We start from the raw sequence: 18,714 nt of genomic DNA on the forward strand, positions 1-18,714 counted from the left end.
CGCGACCCCGCTCTCCCCCGCTCTCCCCTCCCTCCGCCGGGGAGCGCTTGGGGTGGCGCGGCGGGGAGAGCCCCCCTTGGGTTTACCCCTCTGGTTTCTGCACAGCGGCGGGGCACCCCGAGCTTTTCACACTTGCTCAGAAACCAGCTCTGAAGCGCGCGCTGGCGGCACAGGGCCTGGGGCGGGAGGGCGGAGGTTTGGGGGGCGCAGTGGGCAGAGAAAGCGGAAGGAGAAGGGCACGTCCCGCGTTTCACGTGCTGGGTGGGTCCGGCTTGGGGCGCCGAGAAGCGCGGGAGGAAGTAACCGGGGCGCCGGGTGGGGTGGGGTGCTGGGGGGCCCCCAGGGGCCTGCGCCTGCTGCCACCCCTGGCTCCTGCGTCCAGGTGGAGCCGGCGCCGGCCTGGGGAGGGTTCGGTGAGCTCAGCCCGGAGCGCAGGGGGAAGGGGGTGAAGCGGGAGCCCCAGAGGAAGGCGAGCAGCCAGGGGTGCCCCGGCCGCCGCGCCTCGGCCCGGGCCGCCCTCGGGGTACAGCCCCCGCGTGGGTCCGGGCCCCCCGCCGCCCCTCCGGCCCCTCCCCCGCGGCACCCGGAGTTGAGCGCTTGGCCCCCGAGTTTCCCAACATGAGTGGAATAAACGGAACCAGCAGCCCCAGGGCCGCTGGCAGCACCGTGTTTGGCAACCCGTTGTTTTGGGGCTTGTGCGTTTTTGGTTTTTGTTTTTTTTTGTAAAACGCCTTAAAAATCGACCACCGTTGTGCAAATAGGTGATGAAATACCTAGCAGTTCTTTAAATCATGCTTTGATTTTTTTCAAGACATAGACACATTTGTGTGATTAAGTGGAAAATGATTGGACGTGGAAAAAGCAGACAGAAGGCAGAATTCTTGCCCAAAAGGATGCCTTGAAAATGATGGGAGGAAAGACCAAAATACGAAAAGGAAGTGGGATTATGATGCTAACACTTTTATTTTTTATACTTTTTTCTTCCCTGATCCCTATGAAAATATATTTCTTTTCTAATCAAGGGGAAAAAAAACCCAACATGTTAAAGAAAAGGACAAATGCACCTTGGTCTCAGGTCAGAGCGGGCTTGTAACCTCCCTTCAGGTAGAGTTTTCAGGAACAAGGACAAGGAAATCTGTGGTTACCGAGGGGGCTGGTAATCAAATCAAAACCACAATGACAGATTACCTCATACCTGTAACAATGGCAGTTATAAAAAAGACTGAAAACAACAAGTTTTGGTGAGGTGTGGAGAAAAAGGAACACTCATCCACAGCCGGTGGGGATGTAAACTGGTGCAGCCGCTATGGAAAATGACATGGGAACTCACTAAAACTCTAAAAGTGGAAAAATCCTATGGCCCAGCAATACCGTGACTATGTATGTGCTAAAAGAGTCTGAAAACACTAATGATAAGATATCTGCGCTCCTCTGTCCACAGCAGCATTCTTCACCAGAGCCAAGATGTGGAATCAAGCTAAATGCCATCAACAGATAACTGGACAAAGAAGTTATGGTATATATGCTGTTTCCAGTGGAATACTACACAGCTGTAAAAAAGGTTAACTCTTGGGCTTCCCCTGGTGGCGCAGCAGTTGAGCGCTGGGCTGCGGGGCTGCCCACAGCCTCTGCAGCCCCTGTTCGTTCCCCGGGTGCAGGTGAGGGTCCCACAAAAACAAACAAACAAACAAACAAACAAGGTTAACTCTTGTCTTTTGCGATAACATGGATGGAATTTGAGGTGATGATGCTAAGCAAAAGAAGACAGAATTATCAGATGGGTTTCACTCACATGTGGAATATAAGTAACCAAAGTGAACAAATTGGCAAGACACAAGAAGAATAAATCTTGGACTCTGTAAAAAACATAGTGGTCATCAAAGGGAGAAGGGGGTAGCATGTCTCTTATAGTAAGTGATGTTGAATGTGGGCTGTCTGTATGTTCTTTGGAGAAGTCACACTGAGCTTCTCATTCTGTCTTTTCAGTTTCCCCATAATCAAGCTTGGCTCTGCCCACCCACCATACTTTTCTAGCTCCCCAATGAAATCCTGGGTTTGTCGGCAAGTCTTTGAAGATGAACGTCAAGACATTCTTCCAGGGGGAATGAGAGGGGTCAGAATAGGGGAGGGGAGCGCACAAGGGATGGTAGTGATGGCTCATGGGTGCTGCCGTGGTGGTAGAGCCCCCGGGACCACACCTGATAGGCATAATCAAACGCTGTCCAAAAATTAGCAATGGATGTTAAGAAAATAAATGAAACATTAAATCTAAAAAAAAAAAAATTAAGTCCTCCCTATGCTGCTTCACATTCTCGGCTGTCCACCCACCTGCCGCCCCCTTCCCGCCTGCACCAATCCCCTCCCAGATTCATGATCTAAATTCTAAAATTCCATCTCATGCCTGAGATTTCAGTTCCTGGGCCCTGTTGCCTTCCCTACTTACTGTTGGGCAGTATTCTGTGGCATCGTGGATCCCCCTGAGATGACACCTCCAAAATGCAGGGGTATAGTGTTCCTCCCCCTTCCCCCAGTCACATGAGCCTCAGGAGCCCTGAACTTGAAGTTAGTCCTTGAACATTGCTAAATGGGGTCTCGACTTGTTACTTGGTGCCCTCTCTTCCAAGAATGGCCAGCAGCAAGGTCAGCGGCAAGGTCAGGTTAGGTTAGTGAAAGGCCAGGTCCCCTGGGTCTCCGGAGCCTGCCTCTGGACCCCTCACTCTGGCCCTCACAGGCTGCCACACCCTCCTTCAACCCTTCTGCAAAGCCTGTGTTCCTGCGTCCCCAGTGAGGCCATGTAAAGCCTTATTCCAAAAATACATTCTCTTTCCTCCTCCACCCCCTCCTCTGAGTAAGCCTTGCAGGTGCAGCCATTTACAGGACACGTGTATTTCATCACGCTGTAAAATGGGAGACGAGAGCTGGACATGTTGCAGGGGGAGGAGAGATTAGATAGAGAGGGGAAGATTTTATGAGTTCTTGAACTTTGAAAACAGAAGAGGCTCCAGTATTTTAGGTAGATGCTAAATCTTTAATATTCCTGCCCCTGGCAACGTTCCTGGGAAAGCCCCAACGACTTCCGGAAGCTGCCCTGGGAACTGGAAAGGTCAGGCCTGGGAGTCCTTCCTTGGTTCTCAGCTCTGCACAAAGTACGTGTTAAGAAGCCCCTTGGATCAGTAATTCAGAGGCACTTGAACGATCTCTCTTTTCTGGAAAGGTTGAGATAATCTCATTATCTTTTTGTGTTGACAATAACCATCTGCATCCTGTAGACTTAGGGAAAACCCCGGTAGATTGGACATAAGGAAGAGCAGTTCATGAGCAGATCAGCTCGGCAAAGAGGTGCAGGCAGCACCAGGGATGAGTCACTTCCAGTACCTTCCGCGCAGAGGGACCTGCGCCCACACCCACACTCGATTTATTGAGATGCTTCCCAGTTTTCTGCTGCCCCTCCATCCTCCTAACAAACCCATGAGGGGGAGGCTGTAGCCATTTGTCTTGTTTTGAACACTTTGCTGTATTTGGGGGATTTCAGCTTCCTTTTCAGAAAACTCCAATTCCCAGCCTCCCCTAGAGCCATGTTACATCCCCTCTGTCAGGACTCCTTCTGCTAAACACCTTCTCTGGGATAAAAAACACCAAAAAAACACAAACATCTCCAAGAACCACTAGGACTTCCTTCCCCATCCATCTGCTAAGGTCCCCAGTTCTTCAACAGTTTTTCACCAGGGAAACCAGCCCCACTGAATTAAAAGAATTTTATGTTTCATATCCCGGAGGCTAAAAACAGTGAGGATTCTGACTCTCTTTGCAACCATGCATAGGACTAGCCTTGCGGGTGTTTTCTTGACCTCAGTTATGGTGATCCGCCTTGTTTTCCACGTATACAGTTGCATCCCCCCTCCCCACATGTATTCTGATGTGATTGTTGCTCCTTTCACTTCTGCTTTGGGAAACAGGTAGTGGAGCCTCTTGTCCATTGCATACTACTAGGCTGGCTCACCTGGAAGAAGAAGGGCCTTCCTCCTGTGTGTGTGTGTGTGTGTGTGTGTGTGTGTGTCTGGGTGCAGGCACATGTGGCTACATATTTTGCAGGGATGTTAGGGACTGAATGTGTCCCTCTGCCCCCCATCCATATGCCAAAGGTCTTGCCTCTATTCTGATGGTCCTTACAGGGGTTCTGGGGAGGTGGCTAGGGTTGTATGAGGTCATGAGGATGGGGCCCTCGTGATAAGATTAGTCTCTACTGAGGAAGGAGGCGCCTCACCAGAACCCAACCATACTGGCACCCTGATCTTGGACTTCCAGCCCAGACTGTGAGAAAATAAATGCCTGTTGTTTAAGCCACTCCATCTGTGGTAATTTGTTATGGCAGCCCAAGCTTACTAAGAAAGGGCCTTGAGCTTTGGTAATGCCAGTGTGTGAAAAAGAGCTCCTAGCACAGTCTGAGGAAGGGAAGGGAATAGTCCCCTGGCCTCCGTCTGAGGGATGCTGCGCTCATGTCAGGGAGAGCACGTTTGTGATGGAGTCACACCGTCTGAGAACGAAGTTCCTGGTCATGCAGTTCCTGTGTTACACCTCTGAGAAGCCTCCAGTCAGCATTTCTGGCAGCAGAACCATGTTGCACACTGTGGGTAAATTCCAGTCACCAAAGGAGAAGTGTGATGTCTCCATTCACCCAGGAAGCCTTACTCAGGCGAATGATTTCTCTGGGCTTCCTTGAGAATGCTGTGGGGGCCTTTGTGCCTGCCTCAAAGACCCCCAGCTGTGCCGGGACCCAGGCTGGGGGCCCTCAGCTCAGAGATGGGTGACTCGGTGTCCCCCAGGGATGCCCTGGGGAGGCCTGCCTGGATCCCCTGTTCTTGGGGGCTGCACCAGTTTCTGCCACAGATTACTGCAAACTTACACACAATTTTGTAATAAATTGATAATAAATTTTATAATAAGATAATTTATTATTTTCTAGTCTAGAGACCAGAAGTCAGAGAGGATTGGCAGGACTGGGTTCCCTCTGGAGGTGCTGGGGGAATCTGTTTCCTTGCCTTTCTCAGCTTCCATAACTGACCTCATTCCGTGTCTCCTGGGCCTTATTCCTCCTCCGTCTTCAAGTCAGCAAGTGAGTGTCTTCAGCTAACTGCACGCCACAGTCCCCAGGTTACCCACAACTTCCGTCCCACCGGGCAAGAAATTGGAGCTTCCCGAGACCCCTCCTTGGGTTTGATAATTTGCTAGAGCAGCTCACAGAGCTCAGGGTGACACTTATTGCAGCATATGATAAAGGATATTAGACAGGCCGCCAGATGAAGAGCTACAGGGTGAGGTCTGGGAGTGTCTCAGCCAAAGGAGCACCCTTCCCACCAGGAAGCTCTTTGAACCCCGTACTCTTGGTATTTTTATGGAGATTTTATCACGGCTGTAATGTTTAATCATTAGCTGTGTTTTCAACCCTTTTCTCTTTTCCAGAGAATAGGGGCCAGAGGAGGAAGCTCTCATCATGGTTTATTCTTTCCATGCTTATCTTCCATCCAGGTACCACCCAGGAACGCCACCCAGAATTGCCTTATTAGAGCAAAAGACACTTCTATCACCCAGGAAATCACCCGGATTTCAGAAATGGGCATGGGAGTTGGGGGAGGGTTGAAGGCCAATATGTATTTCTCAATATGCATGATCTTATAGTAGACAAGAGCGTGTCATCGGGAACAGCTGGTTTCTTCATTCAGTACCTACGTCTCTACAAACAATTCTTTCTGGGTACACATTCCCCTTGACAAGGCTATTGCCAGAGCTGAGACTTCTAGGGAAAGCTGGTGTATGATATAATAATGCCAGTCACTGGATCAGCACCTGGCTTGGCCTGTGAGCAGTGCCGAGAAACAGCAGCAGCATTCTACTCCTCAGGTATCAACCGAATGAATGCCATACCTCTTTCTCTAGAATTCTCAGGCAGCTGAGAATAATAATTATGTTGTATGGTTGTTTGGACTATATGCATGTACTATTTTTTATTTAAAGATTCATAAATAAAAAAGAATACATGGTACAAAATATTAAGTAAAAATTTATAGGCCTAGGGCAAATAATGAATCTAGAAAATTAAGAAAGAGTATGGAGGCATATGTAGTCAGAGCTCCTATGCATTTACTAAAATCAGTTTCCTAGCAACTGCAGTATGAAAAACAGGCTACTTCATGTTCAAAGGTGCACTAGTATCTGAAGTAAAAAAGGCAGTTTCTAAGACAGGCATTTTACTTCCTGTCTGATTTTTGCTCCAATCTAAAGCTAGTTTTGGCTTTCTTGGGTCCTAACTTAAAGCGGAATTTTAATTGATTTGGAATTTCTGAACTTAACAAACACATGCAAACTTTTGTTTGTCACTTTTCTTCCTTGTTATAATGGTATTTGCTCATTGTCATGACTATGTAAACAGAAAAATAGTAAAGGGAACAAAATTATTCATAAGCTTATAATCCAGAAATAACCTTGCACTGAGCAATGGGCTTACTGCCCAATGTGCACAGAGGCTGATACCATGGTGCCAGGTTTTGAGAAAACAAAAAAGTTTTATTGCAAACTTATTTACAAGGACATGGGAGGAAAAAAATCTGCATCCTCAGTTAAGAAAGTGACTGAGATTATATAGGTTTTGGGGACCCAGGTTAAGAACAAAGGAGTTAGGGCCTCCCTGGTGGCGCAGGCAGTTGAGTGCAGTGCTGGGAAACTGTCCGCAGCCTCTACAGCGCGGGTTCCATTCCCGGCCGGCCAGGGAGAAACCCTCATGGCTTAGCAGACCTCTCCTGCCTCGCCCGCTGCTCCCCTCAGCAGTGTCTTCGGTCCATCTGCCTGTTCTGCTCCTTGCTCCATCTCTGGTGAATTCTCTCACCCTCCCATGCTTCTGACTGTACCCTAGTTCTTGTATAAATAAATTAATCTAAAAAAAACCAACAACAAAAGAGTTACATTTTATTGACTAAGGTTTGAATTAAGGGCAAAAAAGTGAACTTGGCTGAAGATTATTAGATAATTATAAAATTGGTCCACATATGGAGTGGTTTCTCTAAATAACTGGGTCTTCCATGTTGATAGACTCCTCCCCTAAATGCAATCTGGGCAACCTCCTCTTGACACCCCTGCCCTCCCAACTCCCACACCTGTTTCAGTTGTCCCAGCTCTAACTGGCCTGGGGCTCAGCTCAAGTTTAGTCGCTTCTGTGCACGCCCTGTTACGAATTTTAACAGTTCCCTCACCAGGGAGGAGTCAACTTGAGGGAAGACACCTGAAAGGAGACTCATGTCTCTCAGCTGGTGGCCCAGGATGCAGAGCTACACTCAGGGGACCACCCCCGTTGGGACCCGGAAAAGGAGAGCGAGTGTCCCAGCTGCTAAGGACACCCTAGACCCAGAGGTAGCTTTGCAGGGCAGTGAAGCAGCCTGGGCTAGCGGGTCATCAAGGAAAGTAGGACTTCAAGACATGGAGGGTCTGGGCTGGAGAGGAGAGGGGAGTCGTCCTGAAGATCCCACCCTGAAATCTGATGCCAGTGTTCAGTCCCCACTCCAGCCACCCCCCCTGGGCAGGGCCTGCCCTCCCGGAACAGCCCCACTACAGCTGGGAAAAAAACACATGGTGGAGGGGCTTGGCCACACCTGGCATGGCCCTGCACTCACTTAGGTAAACACAGCTGGGACTTTGTGACCCGGGGTCAGCCACAAGGATTTAGGACTAACAGGAAAGGGATGGATCAATAGCTTCCCAGAATAACGTCTCGGCTAACCCACACCCAGGCGAGCCCAGGCAGTTTTGTAATCCACTTGTAACTTGTCCTCAGTCTACCTGGTGAAAATAGTCACCTGGTTCACATAATAATGGCTGCTGTGTGGTTGATGTGCGAAGACACTTTTACCAGCGGTTTAGTCCTTCAGATTTTCACCATTGACAGAGACGACAAAGCAACATGTGGTTATTATGTTATAACCACACAGTATCAAAGGTTACTTAGCTAAGTGTGAAAGTAACAGCACTAGACTTGAAGAAGCGCAGGAAGTGATTCCTCGAAGCCATCTGACTTCATCCAGCGAGGCCGGCAAAGCAGGCAGGCCCGTCGCAGATCAAGGCCAGGTGCTCTTGATGGGTTCAAACATCCTCTGGGTGCTGAGAACCTAGACCCGAGCTGGCCAAGTCTTGCTCAGATTCCTCAGAAGAGCGACAGAGCTGCTTTTTGTCCTTTCATTGAGATGCGGGGTTTAGAGCGGGGTGGGTGGACCTGCTATCATTTGGGGACACACGTACACAAACAGCCTAACTAATGGCATCAATAAATATTTACTGAGAACTGATAAGGCATGTGACATCACGGAGTCTAAAATAACACACTCCCCACCTCCAGGATCTTGCAGTCAACCAAGAGAATAAGATGGGAACATGAATGACGTCAAGCTAGAGCACAGGCGGAGGAAGGCAGAGTCCCTGGAGGGGGCTCCTTCTCAAGGTCAGCCCTTGCAGAGGAGAGGGACAGGGGAGCTTGGCCGAGTCGCGGTGTGGTTGGGGGCACACTTCGGGTGATGGGACCATCTTGACTTTCTGACAGCGGGGCTGGTGCAGCAGGCAGGGAAGCCACATGGAGGGATTAACCGATGAGTGGGTGTGAGTTGAAAAAAGCGTGGCGGTGAGCTGAGGAAGTGGTCGCGCCAAAGGAAATGTGTATTTATTTTTCGAGTTGAGGGAGATCTGAGCATGTTTATAGGAGGTGTGGGGTAAGGTGTCAGCAGAGGAGGGATTAGCGTGCAGACGACAAGGCAGGGATCGCCCAGTGCTCTCTGCTCCCTTCTGGCTGACTGAGTCCCCGCTTTCTAACAGGATGTAGAGCACCTGCCTTTCACTGCTTGATGAGTATTGTTGGGGTTTTGTTTGTTTTACAACAAGAACATGGTTTTTCTTTTCCGTTTGAGTTTATTATTTTATGGTTTAAATTTAATCAAAAATTTTTTGCAGTAACTGGTTTAATAACATCAAAGTTTTAGGTGTACCTCGTTATAGTTCAACATCTGTATGGATGACATCATGATCTCTAGCAAAGGGCCATTTTCCTTCCATCACCCTACAGTGGACTCTTCACCTGTTTCCCCACCGCCCACCCCACCCCTGCAGCCTCCTTCCCCACTAGTGGCCGCTAGTCTGTACAAGGAGAAAATATTTATATTTTACATATGAGATTACAAAGAGCATCCAGAACAAGCATTGGTGGAGGTCAACCTTGTATCCTGAAAGGGCTTGGGGTAAGTTGGAACTCAGTTCAAATCCTCAATACACATAACAGCTGGCTAAACAACATGTGGGCTAGCCAGCTGATGAAATAGTATTCAGCCATAAAAAAGAATGAAGCACCAGTACATGCTGCATCATGGACAAACCTTGAAGGCAGGATGCTAAGTGACAGAAGTCAGGCACAAGAAGTCACATATCATAGTGATCCACCTGCACAAAGTGTCCAGAATAGGCAAGTCCACAGAGACAGAAAGATGGGGTGGGGTGGGGTGATGGTGACTATTTAATGGGTATGAGTTTACTTTTGGGGTAATGAAAATATTTTAGAACTAGATTCAGGTGGGGCCTCCCCGGTGGTGCAGCGGTTGAGCGCTGGGTTGTGAGGCTGCCTGCAGCCTCTGCAGCGCCGGTTCGATCCCCGGCTACTCCCCGGCCACCAGAGGAGGGTCCCACATGGCGCGCAGGCCTTTCCTGCTGCCCGCTGCTCCCCTCGGCAGTGTACTTCGGTCCCTCTGTCTGCTCTGCTCCCCGCTCTGGCTCTGGTGGATTCTCTCGCCCTCCCGTGCTTCTGACTGTACCCAGTGCTTGTATAAATAAATAAATAAATAAATCTTTAAAAAAAAAAAAAAGAACTAGATCCAGGTGGTGGTTGCACAACACTGTGCATGGACTAAATGCCACTGAACTGTATACTTTAAAATGATTGATTTTATGTTACATGAATTTTAGCTCAATTAAAAAAAAAAAAACAGCCGGAAATGATGCTGGGCCCTGCCTGGGCCTGGATTCTGCACCCCTCCCTCCCGGGATTTGTTACTTACTAGCCTGGCGACCATAGACCAATCACCTAGGAGTGCAGTTTGTTGATGTCTGAAACGAGGGCCCCAGTGCTTACTGGGCAGTTGGCACCACACAGCTGCAGGCACGGTTGGTTTCCTGCAGTGGGGTCTCATGGCACCTCCTATAACTTCATTACGCCTGGGTCTTCAGCCCATGGTATGTGACAACTTGACTATTTTATATTAAGGGAGTGACTTTTGGAAACATCCAAGAATGAATGGGATTGGTTGCCAGGGAAACCTGCCGTGTGATCCTAGCCCCTCCAGCAACTCTGAACAGGAAGAGGGGCCAGAGGTTGAGTTCAGTTGCCAGTGGCCAATTATTTACCTATATAATGAAGCCTCATAAAACCCAGGAGCTTCCAGGTGGATGAACATGGGGAGACTTAGGAGATGGTGAATCTGGAGAGGACGTGGAAGCTCTAAGCCTTTCCCCCTCTACTAACTTGTTCCCGAGTTATATCTTTCACAGTTGATCAATATTCTAGTGAGTAAATGGGTTTCCCGAGTTCCTTGAGTCATTTTAGCAAATTAGTGAATTAGTGAAACTTGAGTAGCCTCTGCTTTAGATCTAGTGGGTCAGAAGCACATATAATAATCTGTGTCGTGGGCACCTGAAGTCCGAGGAGGGGATCATGGGAATTTACAGTCTCAGCTGGTTGGTCAGCAGCCCAGGTAACAACCTGGTGACTAAAGTGAAGGATGGTCTCAGGACACTGAGCCTTTAACCTGTGGAAACTGACACTGCCCCTAGGGAGATATTGTCAGAATTGAGTGGACACTCTGCTGGTGTCTGAGACTTGCTGGTTGGTTGGAGGAGACTCCGCACACACCCATGTTGCAACTGAGCTGAGGGAGACCGGTATCCAGTCCCTTTTACCCAAATATGAGTTTTCTGGGTCACAGAGCTGGTTGATGCTTTGAGGTTTTGATGACCTGATTACCTCTCGCCTGTTTTCCTCTCGCCAGTCTTCTGCTTCCCATAAGTGTGTTGGTTGCAGTTGCGGGGGTTCAAAGAAGGTTCAAAGAAGCTGTAACCCTAATATTCTCAGTCCTCACTGTACTGTTGACATCCCTTGGCTGTTTAAAGAGAAGTCGTCCCCAGCCTTGTCCCCAGAGCCTTTGAGTCACTTGGGGTAAGTGGTGGGGACCCAGTCCTTGACCCTGCAGCCAAGGTGAGACCTTTCTTCTCTAGAGAATGATACAGTAGATCAAAGAACATGCAGGTAAGAATGTCAGGGAAGTATTACAGAGGTGTGTTAGGCAGTTAATAGAAATATGGTGTTATTCTCTTCATTCTGTGATGTCCATGATATGTGACAACATTCTGAGATTTGTAATTTTACTTTTTCATTCTACATATTCACTTTCATAGTAACTTTGAATTCTTTTTCTTAAAGAGGGACTCCAATATTATACAACTTTAGACCCTGCAAGCAAGGCGCTAAAAGGCTCACTTAAACTGAAATTAAACACTTTGGTAAAAATACTTTATAGTCATACATCACATCTGTATTACCATAATTTGGGGTGTATCAACCTTAATGACCTGTCAGTTAGGTGTTGATTGCCAGATCCGTCCACTGTAAAGTTCCATTTGCCCCACTCAATTAGTCAGCAATAAATGGAAAGTGCCTGGTCACTGCAAATGTTCTGCCCGCCAACATTTGGTGGAATGGCTTTTATCATCAATGGATGGGCCTTTTCTGAATCAATTACTCCACTGAGAATTGCAAAGTGCTAGTTCTATGATTCATTCATTTTAGCTTTATTGCCTAATCACCTCCCCAAAGCCCCATATCTTAATATCATTGTGTGGGGGTAATTTTATTTTTACCCCCATGATATTCATACCCCATGATATGAATTTTGGGGAGATAACATGAATTTGGGGGAGAAAACATTCAGTCCATAACACCCAGAATGGAAAGTCAAAATTTAATTTTTAGTATTGTGAGGGTTTAACTTAACAAGGGTTAAGTTAACTAAGGGTTAACTTAGTTAACTTAACTAAGGGTTTAACTTAACAATTTTGTCAAACTAATAATCTCTGCAGAGTGACAGCGGCCATGTCTGTCTATGAAGGGCTGCAGGAGAGGCCACCCCCCAATTGGGCCTCCACAGCACAAAGGTTATTTTGAGAAACTATTGACACGTCAAGTACTGAAAACCGAGCTACCCTTTTGTAAGGGGAATTTACCTTAGAAAGGGGACCTGTACCAGGAAGAGCACTGTTACCAAACATTATGTCCTCCTGAGACTTTCAGTGGGTGGGTAACCTCTGTTTATCAAACATTTACTCTTCTCACCTTTCCTTATTTGCTAACCTCCTTTGAATTCTCAGGCTATTGCAGCTGCTGGCAGTAGCTTGATAGCATCTGTGCCACCAGGGACCCTCCCAGTCTATTGTAAATGGTGCTGCAGTGAACATAGGAGAGCAGCTATCCCTTTAAATTTGTGTTTTTAAAAAGACAAACTCATGCCATTCGCAGCAATATAGGTGGAGCTGGAAGGGATTATGTTCCATGAAATAAGCCAAAAAGAAAAAGAAAAATATCAGATGGTTTCACTTATAGGAGAAATGTACAGGAACCAAACAAGGGATCAGAAAAAAAAATAATTATAATAAATTAAAAATCAAAATCAAGAGGCAACTATAAATCAGAGACATTCTGCAAGGGCAGGGAAGGGAGAAGGCTCACAACAGGGACGGGAAGAGCACTGGGGACTCTGGTGATGGTGCACGGGTGACTTGGTGATGGGAACTACACTTGAGAGGAGAAAGCATGCTGTGTACAAAAATGAAGAATGATGTAAAAATATATTTAAAAAACCGTAAAAAAATAAATCAGTGTTTGTGTATTTCTCAGGCAGATTCCTAGGGGTGAATTGCTGGATCATAAGGTAGATGCACTTTGGGTATTTTGAGGAGCCGCCATACTATTTTCCACAGGGCTGGGCTGGCCTGCATTCCCACCCACCGTGCACCAGGGCTGCATTTTCTCCACATCCTTGTCAACACTTGTTGCTGGCCTTTCTGTTATGGGCCGTTTCCAGAGACGTGAGGTGGGTTCTCACTGTGGTTTGGTTTATTTTTCCCTCATGATAAGTGATGATGAATGTCTTCTCATGTGCCGTGGGCATCTTCTTTGGAGAAGTGTCTGTTTAGCTCTTCTGCCCATTGATTGAGTTCTTTGTTTTCTTTTTCTGTTGAGTGTATGAGTTCTTTGTAAATCTTGGGTGTTACCCCCATACCTTTGAGCTCCATGCAGTCCCATGGAAGGGACTGGGGCAAAGCATGTTGCTGAAGGGTGAACTAAATGACTGAAGCGGGGCAAGGGCTGAAGGAGGAAGGAACACTTTAGGGAACTCGATTGTAATCAGCTACCAAGAAATGATGGTGGCTTGGACCTGGGCGGTAACCACAGAGGTGGTTAAATGGTCAGATTGAGGTACTTTGGAGTAGTTGCTGACAGGATTTCCTGACAGACTGTGCGATGACAGAGAGGGAGGAGTCAAGATGGGTTCAAGGTTTTTGGCCTCAGCAACCGGAACAAAGGAGTTGCTGTTAATCATGGTGAGAAAAGCTGAGGATGGGAAAGGCTTGGTTTCAAGTTAGCATCAGCACCTCTCAATTATAATGGAAGACTATTTTTTTTTTAAAAAGATGTATCTGAAGCACATGGTTCTAGAATGTTCTAGGTAATCACGCAATCACAAATTGTTCTAGAAACTGTATGTCTACCACGGCTCATCCCAGCAAGCTCTGGGACACTGGTGTGAGCATGCCAATTTTATGCTTATTACTATGTGGTATATTATATTCGACCTGTGGCGTAAGTGTAGCTACCACTTACAGGCACTTCTTGGGTTTTAGGTGAGGGAGGTGAAGCTGCCCAAGCTTCACATAGCCAGTAGGCGGCAGAGCTGGAATTTGAACTGATTTGCTGGATGCAAACCAGTCCCTCTCCCTTAGGGACACAGTTTGGTACCTAAACGCAAAACTGAACCTTGTGTCATATCAGAAAGAAGCGCTGACACTAATTCTGAGTGATCCATTCTGATGGGTCATGAGGTAGTAAGCTCAATAATTAACTTTTTCTTATGGTAGCTGAGTTTTTGCTTTTCATGCTCCACATATGAAAAAACAAGCTTCCTTGCATTTAAGGAAGTATAACTAGATGCCTCACCGTAACTAAAGGGGAATTTTTTTAAATGACATTATACATTTGAGGAAGTGGGTTAACAGGCCAACACGCCAATGGGCTAACAATGAATCATAGAAATGTATGCATCTGTCAGGGCTGTTCAAACCTGAAGGAACGACACACAAGGTGGGCAGCCTCATCCTTGTGAAGTCTTGGTTGATGATCCCTGAGTGGGTGATGAAGACAGCTGCTCACACACGCAGGGGCCTGTGGAATGAACAGACGCGTCCACTCCTCTTTCCTTCAACTTTCTTTCCCTGAAATGACAAATAGCAACAGAACAAGGAAGATCTCAGTTTGGTTCACATGTTTATTCTTGATGAGTCTTAGCCTGAAGACGTGAGGATACCAGACACAGCTGATGTAGGGCCCGTCACAGAAGGAATCTTTAGGGTAAAACCCATTTGAGTTTTAGAGGAGAACAAATTTGCAAGACAAATTCTTCATTTTACCAAATCCTCTTAAAAAAAAAAATCAAATCTCATTATTTCCCATATAGTTGTGATTTGAATGAAGTCGAACAAACTCTGCAGCCTCAGGGCAACTATATTCTCACAGCCCACAAGTCATTGGTCACGGAAGATGGATTCTCCCCATTGCAGAGTCTAGAGATTTGCTGACCACACGCCAGCCATGGCGCCGGTCTGGGCTCAGGGCGTCAAGATTGAAACCAAGTTCCTGTCTGCAGGCTCTGGGGAAAAAAAATCCTCCTGAAGTTTGTTCTTGTTGGCAGATTCAGTTCCTCGAAGCTGCAGGACCGAGAAACTGGACTTTGTTTCCAGGCGCCCTCTGTCAGCCGGTGGTTCTTGGCCACCTGAAATCCTTGCCAAGTGGGCCCCTCTCTTCAAGCCAGTAATGGTGTGTTGAATGCTTGTGCTTCTATTTTCTGCTTGCCTCTTCTGTGAGGTGCAGAGAAAACTCTGCTTCTCAAGGGCTGGTGCGATTAGGCCAGGCCCACCAGGATATGGGCCAACCATGCTGTAGAGTATAACCTAGTGCCACGGGCTGATTCACCCTATTTGCAGTCCTGGGGACTCTATGGGGTGGTCACACCAGGTATGGGTACGTGGGGAACCAGTTTTGGGCTCCGTCTTATACACACACTCACCTTCCAGAACCCCTCAGCCACGACCAGTCTTGCTTCATCTGGTGGCAGGACGGGTCCCTGGGGAAGCAGGCAGTGAGGTGCAGGTCACTGTGAAGGAAGTTTATGGGGGTGTGTTCTCAGGATGACGTCTGTGAAAGGCAGGGGGAGGAGGCAGGGCAGAGAAGAAGGGGGCTCTGAAGCTGGGGTGACACTTTAGGGGTGTCCCAAGTGGGGCAAGGGCTATATGGACAAGACCCTGGGTGTCCGGCTTCTCGTGGGGGTGGGGCTTTGCCAAGGGCTAGGGGTTATCCTCCCTGGAGATGTGGATGGTGGATGGTGGCAGGTGCCTCTTGGCAAAACTTCAGCAGGTGAGGGAATAGACTTTCTTTCTTTTTTTTTTTTTAAAGATTTATTTTATTTATGCATACAAGAACTGGGGAACAGGCCAGAGGTGTGGGTGGATGGGGTGGGAGATTCACCAGAGAACAGACAGACTGACTGAAATACACTGCTGAGGGGAGCAGAGGGCGAGACAGGAGAGGTCTGCTGCACCATGTGGGTCTGCAGCACCATCTGCTGCTGCCTGGCTGGGGATCAAACTCATGCTGCAATGGCTGCCAATAGCTTGATAGCGCTGTCTTTAACTCCTGCGCCACCAAGGAGGCCCAACCTGCATTTCTGGCCTGTCCATTCCAGCAAGGGGCTGAACTAGGCTTATACACCCCTCACCTTACATCCCTGCACTCAATATTACTTTGAAGCCAATCCCAGACATCCTATTACTTCATCTGTAAATATTCCAGTGTATGTCCTCAAAATGTAAGGGGCCACAACATCATATGTTGACCTAAAATAAATCAATAATTCCTAATACACAAATTCAGTCAGTTTAACCTTTTTAATTGTCTCATAGATGTCTCTCTCCTGCTCAAAGTTGCTTGTGATATCCTCCCCTGCCCCGCACTTGATTTGTTAATGAAACCATATCTCCAATTTTGAGACTTGCTCCCAATCTGGGGTTGCTAATTGCATCCGGGTGCCCTCATGTGACATGTTTCTTTGTTCCATTTTACCTGCAAGTTGATCGCTGGGTCTAAGTCTGGATCAGATCAGCCTTGCCTTCTTGACTGGGCTTCCCCACACATGGTGAGATGCTCCTGCATTGGGACATACGTCCTCCTGGGTCTCTCTTGTGGTTTTAGCAGCATGAATTTAAACAGAAATAATTTGTGATGAAACTTCATGAAGTAACTTTTGACCTATAACTCACAAACTACTCAAAAACTCAAGCGTCATTGACACATGAGAGGTCCTTTCAGGGCCACCACAAAGTTTCACACCAAAATACACAAAACAGCACCTGCAGAGGGGGTGAGCCCTGTCTCCAGCTGGCGAGAAGTGACGTTCATTTGCAGATACGTGAGCGAAATGAAGAAGCTCCGTCCATGTCATTAAGAGATGGGCATTTGGGTTGTTTCCATAGCTTGACTATTGTAAGTAATCCAGCAATGAACATGCCTATGCAAGTTTCCCTTTGAGTTACCATTTTTGTGTCCTTGGGGTAGATACCGAGGAGTGGACTTGCTGGGTGGCTTGGCAGATCCATTTTTATCTTTTGAGGAATCTCCATCCTGTTTTCCATAGGGGCTGGACCAGTCTCCATTCCCACCAACAGTATAAGAGAAAACATTTCTATATAATTGTATCGCTTGATGATGTTTCAGTCTATGATGGATCACACATAAGGCAGTGGTTCCAAGAGATGATTCTGTGTCAACTAGGCATGTGGGAGGTGTTCGTGTAATTACTATTCTGTGATGTTCACACAGGGATGAAATTGTTTAAGGACGAACTTCTGGGGTGTTAGGGACCACAACTGATTCTGGGCAGCTAAAATAATGGCGGATAAAACAATGAATTCCTTTTCTGAGGAAGGAGGAAAGAATGTTTCAGCAACCAAAGATGTTTTAAATATTTTTTTTATTAAAATTTTATTTTTTATTAAAAATGACTTTTTTCACCTATTAGCCTTTAATCTTAGGATATCTAAGTTTGTTTTTTCTCAACCTATTTTCACTTGCTTTGTGTGTGCCTAATTTTCTGCCAGTGTTTTCAATTATCTTATTTGTCAAACAACTTTTAACTTTCACACTCTCACAACAAAATAGAACACAAAGACTCTCCCATGCCAAGTGTAAGAATGTGAAGGTTTGGTTTTCATCAGCAAAAGGCAAACTATGGAAACCCAGACAGGCAAAACTGCCAAATATAGTTGAATCCTTAAAAAAAAAAAAAAAGAGAGCCTCACAAACAAAACTCCTAAATTCTTTTTTCCTCTAAAACAACAAATTACATAGACTTCTAAAAATCATAAATATGTCGTTTCTTAAAAAAATTATGGTGGTAGACGTATAACATAAAATTGACCGTCTTAAACTTATTTTTTTTTAAGTGGACAGTTGGTTTGTGTTAAGTACATCCAAGTTGTGCGGCAGCTCTCTAGAACTTTTCCATCTTGCAGAAAATGCAACGGTGTACGCATTCTACAACCCCATTGCTCCTCTTTCTAGTTCCTGGCAACTGCTCTTCTTTCTGTTTCCACTTCAGATGCCTCCTGAGTGGAGTCATAGGGCTTTTGTTATCTTGTGACTGGCCTGTTTCACTTAGCACAATGCCCTCAAGGTTCACCTGTGTTGTAAACTGTGTCAGAAAATTCTTTTTTTAAAGTGTGAAAGTTGATATGAGTGTAGCCATTTTAAAGGGAGCTGAATAGTCATTTCAGAAGAAATACCTCGCAGGTCTTGTTCCTTGAACTTTTGGGTTGGCCCCAAACCAGAAGAGTTTTGACACTCAGCAGGAAAACGGGCACAGATTTGATTAGAGATCTTTTACCAAGAGACTCAGTAACTGTTCGTGTATTGTCAAGACTAGCTTAAGCTTGTGAACGCAAATAGAATTTTTTAAAATTAAAAATTCATATAATTTTTCCTTTTTTAATACTCCTGCTTGTTTTTATCCTGTAATCAGAACACATTTGGGGATTCTACCTAAATTGATGTACCCTGAATTGCTGTTCTTTGATCCCGAATAAAAGCTTGTTTGGCAATCACTGTGGTTGCTTATTGTAGATTAACATATCCTGAATAAGATTTTAATATGTACAACATTTTGTTTATCCTTCCGTCCTTGGTGGCTTCCTCTGCTTGGCTATGGTGAATGGTGCTGCAATGAACGTGGATGTGCTGGCGCCACTTCAAGACTCTGCTTCCAGTTGAGTAATGGTGAGTTGCTGGTGAAGAAAGCGAATTTCATAGCGAAGTTT

This window comes from Talpa occidentalis, unplaced genomic scaffold (assembly GCF_014898055.3).
Source record: "Talpa occidentalis isolate TD23 unplaced genomic scaffold, MPIMG_talOcc4v2.1 talOcc4.4, whole genome shotgun sequence".
Classification (NCBI taxonomy): domain Eukaryota; kingdom Metazoa; phylum Chordata; class Mammalia; order Eulipotyphla; family Talpidae; genus Talpa; species Talpa occidentalis.